At 39.8% G+C, this 9,579-nt stretch overlaps 1 pseudogene; it reads left to right on the top strand.

Annotated features, from left to right (window-relative positions):
• LOC102472283 (NAD kinase 2, mitochondrial-like) overlaps window positions 1-8,763 on the top strand; it is a 36,937-nt pseudogene extending 28,174 nt beyond the window's left edge.
• Window positions 8,764-9,579: the final 816 nt, after the last annotated feature.

Genomic DNA, 9,579 nt, shown 5'->3' with positions numbered 1-9,579 from the left:
ATTCCCCCTGGGGTTGATTTCTCTCTGTCTCTCTCTGTCTCTCCAGCAAGCACTCACACCCTAAAGCAAAAACCTCTCAAAAAAAAAAGAAAAAAAGCGTCATGACTTTTCTGATGACCCAATATATATGTTATATGTATTTAAAGTTATATATTAGTTTTATATATATATATATGTATATATATACACATATATATATACATATATATATATACACACTTTATACAAATATTGTATAGAATACGTATAAATACATATTTATTGGGCTGTCAGAAAACTCCTGACATATTTTTTCTGCTTTTCATGCAAAAATGCATCATGACTTTTCCAACAACCCAAATTTAACATATAATATATAATGTAGGCATATTGATGAATATGTTTATAATTGATACGTATTTAGTTGGCATATAAATCATTTTTTTTACTGAGGTTCAAGGTAAAAAAGTATACTGCCCTTGGTGAACTACCACCTTTACTTAAACACAGATCAATATATGCAAAACTATTGTTGGTAACTGGCAGTAACAATACATAATACAATTAAAGTTAAATGATCTCAATCAAATAACTAGGGTGATGTAGACATGAAGGGAAATATCTATAGTAAGATGTTTATCATTCCATTTATGATATTTTGGATCCATTCATGAGTCTATAATAAACAGAAGAGCTGCTGTCTGCTTTTTAGAACTTGGTAGATAAAATCTCTAAGCTCAAAATAAGGAAGGTGTTCCTGGGACTGGCCATGCAAGTGCATTTCTTAAAGCCAAACCACCACTCCAGAGCCTCTTCAGGTGTCTCAGTGTAATCATTAATGTAAAGATCTCCCAGTTTGACCTTCACATTTAATTACTTCTTTCCATCCACCATTTTGCATGCTTTTTCATTCTACCACGTTACTAATCAATAATTAAAATTTTAATCCTGTCATTTAATCATTTAAATAAGATCTTTTAATTCCACGTAAAAATAAAATTAATCAAGATACATAAGTAAAAATCAAAATTTCAAGCCATTTTATGTTCGCATGACTCCTAGAAATGTCAGGTATATTTTTAAATCTTCTTTAATCCATTCAGTCAATCGTGTTGAGAGTCAACATGTTAGCCCTGTCAGTGCCTGGTCAAGCCTGAAAGAATCACACTCTATGACTCAGGGCTAAAAGGAATGTTTTAGTGCTTGAAAAACTGTCAACTACCTCATGATATTTTCCATTTTATGGGAGCTCATTATAGCAGTATTCATCCCTCTTAAAAATCCGTCCATGACTTACTGTCAGATATACTTCCTTCAATTAAAGGTTACTCTCCCTTATAATGTTCCCAAACATATACTCCTTTTTTCTTTGAAAAGTGTGGAGTTATTAGCAAGTGTGAAAAAATAGGCTTGATCATCACATTCTTTGACAGCTACCATCACTCTTCCTACTATTTTTTCTCTCTGAGACACCACAACCTTTTTATGTCGGTGCTGTCTGTGCATGTTTATGACATCTATCACCACGGGCCATGCCTGCTAGGGTAAAGATACAGCGCCAGAGGAGGGAGAGACATCACCGGCCAAATCCCCTGTAGATTGTGTCAGAGTGAGTGATGATGGTAGAAGCTTGTAGGAGAACAGCAGAACCTGTGGGATCCTAGGGTGCTTTATCTAGATCAGAATTTGTGCAAACTTCATGTGCTGAGTATTTTCTGGGACATTTTTCATATTCAGCATAAGCCAAAATTTCATCTTTAAGGTTAGATCATTCCATATCCCAAGTTACTCAACCAAGGTTATTTTTCAGTGTTTTTGTGACTCAGTTTGATAGGTACATGATGTTTTGATGTTTAATTCTGAGTCCACTCAATATTTATAGGAAAGGATCCCAGTCTTATAAGAAAGGGATATGAAGAATGAGAAAATGCAAATATTATTGAGTAGCTTGTCACTGCCAATAGCTTTTTCAGGGAGAGGAACTGTTGAGATCTCTGTTATGTTTGTTCCAAGTTTCTGAGCACAGCTGCAAGGTTCCTCATGATTTGTACCATCTCCAATTATTGCTCAGTTCTTTAAAAATGTATCTTACATATCACCCCATCCTCAGCCACCCTCACTTTGCAGTCACCTTAATATAGCATGTTCCAGAAACATGTGGGCATGGAGGTGTGCCTAGAAGACCGCCATTCACTGAGGTTTAACATTTATAACCCAAGTTAGGCTTCTGGCCTTATTTGCAAATGATATTATACATAGACTCACATAAATAACAAGATATTCAACTACTTGCCATACAATTTTAAATTAGCCCCTTTGCTGGTCCATACTATCCAGATGGTTTTTTAAAAATAAATCCCAGGCCAGCATCATAGCCAAGCAGCTTAGGGAGCTGGATTCCACATGGCCAACTGTGGTGTAAATCCCAGCCATCATGACTTGAAAAATATGCTGAGCACACGTGTGTGCATGCCCCAAATTCGGAAGAGAAGGAGAAGTGGAGGAAAGGATTGTGGCATGACCATGCCCCACTGAAGTGTTCTTTCTTTCTCTCTTTCTCTCTCTGGTGAATTTACATACTCTCTGGAAATTAAAAAACTAATAATTGGCACCAGCAGGTGGCATGGTCATTATGGTGCTGGACACTCTCACATGGCCAACCTCAGTTTGAGTCCCAGACCTGGTGGCTTGCTTTCTAACTTTCCTTCTCTCTCTGTGTGTGTCTCTCTCTATGACCAAATTAAAATAAATAAATGAATAAATAAAAATTAAATAAATAATTCTAAAAAATAATTAAAAATTGATAAAAATAAATCCTGGGATTTGTTATGAATAGCATTGTTTTGTGTTGATGACTTTAACTTATTAACTGAAAACATTTTACACACATCACAGTTTTCATAAATTTGTTTTGGCATTTCCTCAGTTTCTTTTTTTTAACCTTTATTTCTTTCTTTCATGAGTAAGAAAGACAGAGACCATACCCACAAGGGTCTTCACACTGAGATCCACACCCAGTTTCAGCAAGCCCCAGATCACAGGCACCCACATGCCCAGCGTCCTTAGGAAGATCTTGGATAGGAACCTGGAACATGGAACCTTCCAATGTGCGCCTTTACAGAGCAGCAGGTTTTATCATTATATCACTGTTCAGCCCCATTTCGTCAGGTATTTTTTTTCCTAATTTTACTTATTATTACTATTATTTTTAAATTTGCTATAGGGAACATGCACTCACCACAGAGAGCGTGTGAGTGAAAGCAAGCCTCCAGGTCTGGGACTTGAACCATGGTTGGCTATGTAGGAGTGAGTCCGGCACTTAACCACCACACCAGCTGTTGGCCTCCCATTCCTTCAGGTTTAATAATTCAGGGCCCTCAAGCAGTAAAGTGGCAGCGAGTTCTGCGATGTTCATTTGTACGGCCCTGCTTCAGTACTTGGCGTTCCCTTTCTACCCTGCACTGTTCTTAGAGAAGCAGCTCCGACTCCGCTCCTTCCCTTGGGCAGAATCACCTTGCTCTCGTAGTACACACGTTATTACAGCCCACCACATTCTGCATTTTACGTTTCTAATTGTGCATATCTGTCCCTCCCCACACGTGAAAACTCCACAGCAGAGAAGTTACCTTTGTTAAACCCACATAACCAGTCCAACAGATGCTCTTCATTCCTCTATAGAAATGACCGGATGGCAGGCAGGACTTACCAAACCCTGCACCTGCTCAGCCTCTCAGGATGTCTGCATGCTTGAGTTGCTTCTTCTGAGTAGTATACTAATTATTGCATTTATCCTCACATTTTTATGCCAGTTTTGCTAGTTACTGTAAGCATGTAGTTGCATTAAATATTAAACAAACATAAAATGAGTGCAGCAGCAAAGGGAAGTTTTACTTTATGTGAAAATATATCCTGAAAGCTTTGGGAAAACCAGATAAAGAAAAATCATGAAACAAAGCAACTGTCAAGTCTGTTCTAAGAAGTATCATTACACACAATTGAAGGGGAAATCTTAAACATCTAGAAGAATTGATTGTGGGTGTCTTTAAGTCTCTGTTCTAATCTGAAGAAATCAAAGTTGAAAAGATGGTGCATAAAGGCTCTGATTTTGTTCAGGAAGGACAAGATATGAATATCAACAGACCAGACTGGGGGTGGGGGGACGTTTTTGCCTTACGTCAAAAGATTGTCAAATTAATTTAAGACACGATGCTTAAGAAATATCCTTTTGAAATCTTCTTTAACCAGCTTTTGACATGATCTAGCAAAGCCTGCTATTGAACTCTGCCCTTAGTCCTAAACTTTGTTGCTAAGAGCAGGTAAAATCCAAGAGCAAACTAGGAACAGAGGCTGTCCCTGTCTGATGGTAAAGTCTCTCTGATAGTAAAACTAAATGCAGACCAAGATGCTTCCTACGGCCATATCTGTCATCATGGAGAGAACTAGAATATGTGAAAGGTAAGAGAGGGAAATGGAAAGCCTGTCAATTTGGGCCCCACAGTGCTGCTCCTAAGGCCAGGCACACACTTTCAATCTAGGGTTGACCAATAAACAGCATCTTTTCCTTCTTGCTTAAGTTCATTCAGATTGTTTTTTTTTTCCTCATAAACAAAAAGAGTCTAGGTGACAAGTAAATAAAAGACAAAAAACCTCGACTTCATGTACCGAGTCATCACTCTGGGAGCTGTTAATTGACCTAACAATTTATACTAAACTTCTCTGTGCCCAGCTCTGAAGGCAGCAAATACACCGGACCACAGTCTTGGCTCTCCTGGAACTCCAGGCTAGTACCCCAGTGACTGGAATGAACTGCAAATATAAATATTCCGTTTACATCACACTAATATCTATGTCATAATACAGATACATTCATTATGCATTATAAGTTGATAGATCTAACATGGACATTTTTTGAAAAGCTAGAATTACTTCAAGGGAGTAATTACAGCTCTTGAGTTGAATGCTGGTGAGAATAAATACATACGCCAAATCATGTCCCTGTGCCATTGTCAAATTCAGAATTTAGTGTTAGAGAATTTCAAGATTTAGTAAGTAAGGCAATTTGGGCATTAGCAATGTAAAAACACAGAGTAACCTCATTTGGCTTGGTTATTGCTAAACAAGAGTGCTTGAAGAGTTTTAGAGCTGGAAGAGGCCTGTAAGTAAGGGTAAAACAGAGTGATTGTGTGATTCATTCACAGCCAGGCAGACTGTGGGTACAACAGATCCCAGCAAGTGTTAAGCTACCTGATAGGTCATAATCACTTGGAAGTATGTCACAAGTTGTTTGTTGCTAATATAATAGTGATATTTGAAAGTTAAGCATCCTGGGATTCATTCTTGAGCAGTTGCTAGGAGTGTTCTGTTTCTGATTAGTGAGCCAGGGATTGAACACTCCCTGGAAAAATCCTGGGAGAGGGTTGTGCAAGTCAGTATTGCCAGTCAAGTGTTGTTATTGGGGACGTATAGGTTGAAAATTGTGAACTGGTGGAAAAATCCAGGACTAGAACCCAGTGTTCTGAGTTTTGCAGACGATTTTATTTTGCAACCAAAAAGGGTAAGATGGATTCACAGTCTCCAAATATCAGGAAAGAGAATATTTGGTATCAGCAGATGGCGTAAGGGTTACATTGCTGGACTCCCACGTAGCCAACTGCGGTTTGGCCCCCGACCCAATATCTTGAACCTCACACTGGGCATGTGTGTATGCATGCTCAAAATCCCAGAAAGAGAATGGAGGAGAAGGGATTGCAGCCTGGCCATCCCCCCCAGGAGGTGATTTCTCACTTTCTGTCTCTATCTGTCCTGGGAGTGCACACACCCTATAGCAAAAATCTCTCTCTCTCTAAAAAAAAAAGAATATTATATTTAACATGTGGTTATTAGTGGCCTAAGAAAAAGAAACCCATATCAAACAAAGCTCAGTCCATGGTATCTATAAACCCTTTCTTCCTCTGTTCCACAAAGATCTAGAAGGAATTTTATTTTTATCCTTTCTTACTTAACTTCTGCTAATTGTAGAGGAGGTTAATGTCTTGCCAAAACCTAGGCTTCATTGTATGATATTAGAGCATGCCAACCAATATCTTATTCAAATATCTTGGATAAAACCAAACATAATTGATTCATGCCTGGTCCCATAAACCTCAGTTTTCAGAAGCTTTCAGCGTCAATTACCTCGCATAACAAAGCAGTCCATGAGCCTCTTGATAATGCCCCAGGTGTCCTATCATCCATTGCAGGCCAGTTGATGCTTCACAGTAAAATCTGATTTCTTGTAGTTACTGCTAAGAGTTAGGCTGCTATAATCATTTGGATTCCTAAAGGAAATGAGGATCTCAGAAGTAAACCTGAACTTATTAAAACAAGCTTGCCATCCAAATTTCTGGCAGCAATGGGCCTTCCTAATTCAGCTCATTCAACACATGCTACTCAGCAGTTTTAAGGATATATATTCCAGAATATAGTGAGCTGTCTCCCCATTAGAGGGAAAAAATGGAATAGAATGCAATTCATACAATATTAATAACTTGCTCTACTTTACAGCTTAGTAATAAAGTTATTTATGCTGCCAGAGGCGTTTCATGACATTAGCAGAGAAATGATAGCAGTAGACAGGTGGGCCAGGTCTATGCCGTTTACAAATGGCAGAAGTGCAGCACCTCCCTGCAAGGCTGCCTAGCAGGACTACGGCAAGGGGGATGATCCTGGGACAAAATCTTGATGCAACACAGAGAAGAAGAGATAGAGGCTCTAAATCAATCTCTGTCCTATCCTTTGGAGCAAAAGAATAGCAAATACTGTAGTATAGATTAACACAGTCTGGACATAGACCAACCACAATTTCATCTGTTTCTCAGATCAAATATTTTCATGCAAAACATAAATTATGCATTTCACCTAGATCCTTGTGCATCAGTACAGGTTACATTTTCAACCATGCCACCACCTCTGCACACATAGATATACTTTTTATTTTTGATTATTCCCTGTTCCATAGTCTTTTATCTATACTACTTTGTATTATCTTTCCTGTATTCAAGTCTAAGCACCTAGAAAGCAATCATCACATCTTATCTGGTATTTCTCTATCTCCAGTAGCACCTGCCACAGTAGTAAATAAAAGACCAATGCTGAAGAAGAATTTGTAAATAAATATGATGCCAAAGTTTTGTCTGTAAAAAAAGTTACAGTTATAATACATTTTCCATGATCAGATGTAAGATGTGCAAACAGAAGGAAGTGCTGTCATAAATAATTCAATAGAAGATAATTGGAAAGCCATTTATATTTTATTTTGAAATGCATTAAGGCTGGCCACAACTTTATAGAATAACCCATTTATAAACTAGCCAACAAATGATGAGATGTGAGCTGCACTAAGCAAAAAGATGACTTGGCTTGGGAAACGTTTGTCATATTGCGTCTTCCCAGTATTCATTCCTCACTTCCTTCTAGCATCCTAATATCCTCACAGGCAATTAGCTCCGCTATTATGTGCAATCCTGTTGGGAAAGTGAATCCAAGCATCAATGGAGACTCATTCAAGTAATTCTCCTATTACTTCTTGGCACTGTTAAGGGCTGGTACCTCACACTTGACCAATCCGATCTTTTGGCAGGGCATTGAATTTTGGGCCAGATAATGCAAAGACAGAAAAGACGATGAATAGTCCAGGACTGATACATATAAGGGATGTTCATCAGGGCTTGCTCCTAAGGCCTTCTGGAGATTCCTAAATCTCATAAATATCAAGGAGGGTTCTATAGATAATCTACCCATAGTTTTTGTTTGTTTTTCAAAGGGCACATGCACTCTTTGGAGAGAGAAAGAAAAAGAAAGAAATCACTCCCAAGGGGGATGACCACACCACAATACCTTCTCCTCCATACTCTTTTTGGGATTTTGGGCATGCATGCATATATGCCTGGTGTATTTCAAGCCAGCTGGTCAGGGACTCGAAATGCATGGTCACCCATGTGGGATCCAGCCACCTTAACTTTCATTTGCTGACCCTCTACCCATAGCTTTTGATGAATTCACTCTTCATGGAATTTAGTAGATTTATTTCTGTTGTTTGCAACCAGTACCCCCTAACTACTATGCTGAGTCCTAGGGAATGTGGAAATGGAAGAGCAAGAAACAGGGGCAGAATCTGAGCAAATGCCATGAGTAGAATAAGGGTCAAGGAAGACACAGAAAGTGAGGGAAGGTTATTACTAATACTAGTCAAAAGAGAAGAAGGGACAGATGACACAGAAAACCAAGCTAGGAATCATAATCTAAGCAGTTAAGTCTTGAGCATACAAGACCCTGTGACTTCTCAGCTGGCCTGGTGACTAATGGCAGTACAGTTCCCATTGCCCATTCCCAGGACAGCCTACTGTGTATTTCCTTAGAATCCGATCACTTTAAGTGAACCCCTTGATCTCCAGAGCTTTCAAAAGGAAAGTATAGTGGTTGAGGTGTGAGTTCCAGGGTCCAACTGCCTATGTGAAAATCTCAGTTCACCACTTATTTATATTTTCCTGGTTGTAATTGAGGCTGGTAAGAGCGACCTCATACGGTTTTGAAGAGATTTCTGCAAGATAATCTGACTGTAGTGATCAGCACATCACCATTCTGATATATCAGACACGAATCTTACTCCCCTCTTCAGATTGTCTCCCTTTCACGTCCGAGGCAGCCCACATATCTGGGAGTACAAGATCCTCTCCACTGGCCACCCTCGGTAGCTGGGCCAAACACGCTGAGCAGTCACTGAAGGTGTCTCATGGTGGAACCTGAAAGTGACAAGGAGTTAAATATCAGTGGAGAAAACTCTGGTCAATGGGAGAGTGATGCAAGGGAACCAGGCAGATACCCAGCTCCCTCCAGCATCCCTGCACAGCTCTGAGGCATAGTTTGTATGTGACACCTGTCAGTAGCACCTCATGGACCTGCTGAGCGACTGTCCATGCCCCTTCACAGCTCCCGCGAGGCAGGAGCCAAAGCAGAAATGCTGCACATCCCGTTCATTCCCGGCAGTCTTCACATACATTTCCTCCTTCCCCTCTGCAGATCCCTTAAGTTTGCACTTCTCAAGTAAAGCTCAGACTTTAAAACTCCTGCTTGCTTCAGTCTCTGTGTTCCAGGTAACCCAGTTCAAGACAGCTGTTACCAATGTTACTATTATTACTTGAACTGTCTTGACAGCAATGGATCTCCATTACTTGAAACTGAGGGAGAAGAATAAAGCAATGAGACAGAATACACACAATGCCAAGCTATTGATAGTACTAAGAAAGAAGTGGATTGGGACAAGCAGTTGGTGTAATGGCTATGTCACTGGACTCGCACATAGTCAATCGCAGTTCGAGTCCCAGACCTGGTGGTTTAAACTTACGCTGGGCTCGTGTGCATGCATGCCCAAGATACCGAGAGGAGAATGGAGGAGAAGGGATTGCGGCGTGGCCATCCCCCCTGGGGGGTGATTTCTTGCTTTCTGTCTCTCTGTCTCTCTCTGTCTTTCTGGCAAACACATGCTCCCTATAGCAAAAAGTTCTCCATAAAAAGAAAGAAAAAGAAACAAGTGGACTTCTCGGACTCTCAAGCAGCAACTGA

The sequence above is a fragment of the Tupaia chinensis genome, unplaced genomic scaffold (genome assembly GCF_000334495.1).
Source record: "Tupaia chinensis unplaced genomic scaffold, TupChi_1.0 Scaffold145685_1, whole genome shotgun sequence".
NCBI classification, from domain to species: domain Eukaryota; kingdom Metazoa; phylum Chordata; class Mammalia; order Scandentia; family Tupaiidae; genus Tupaia; species Tupaia belangeri.
The sequence above is the reverse complement of the archived record's forward strand: the minus strand, read 5'-3'. Positions and strand labels throughout refer to the sequence as shown.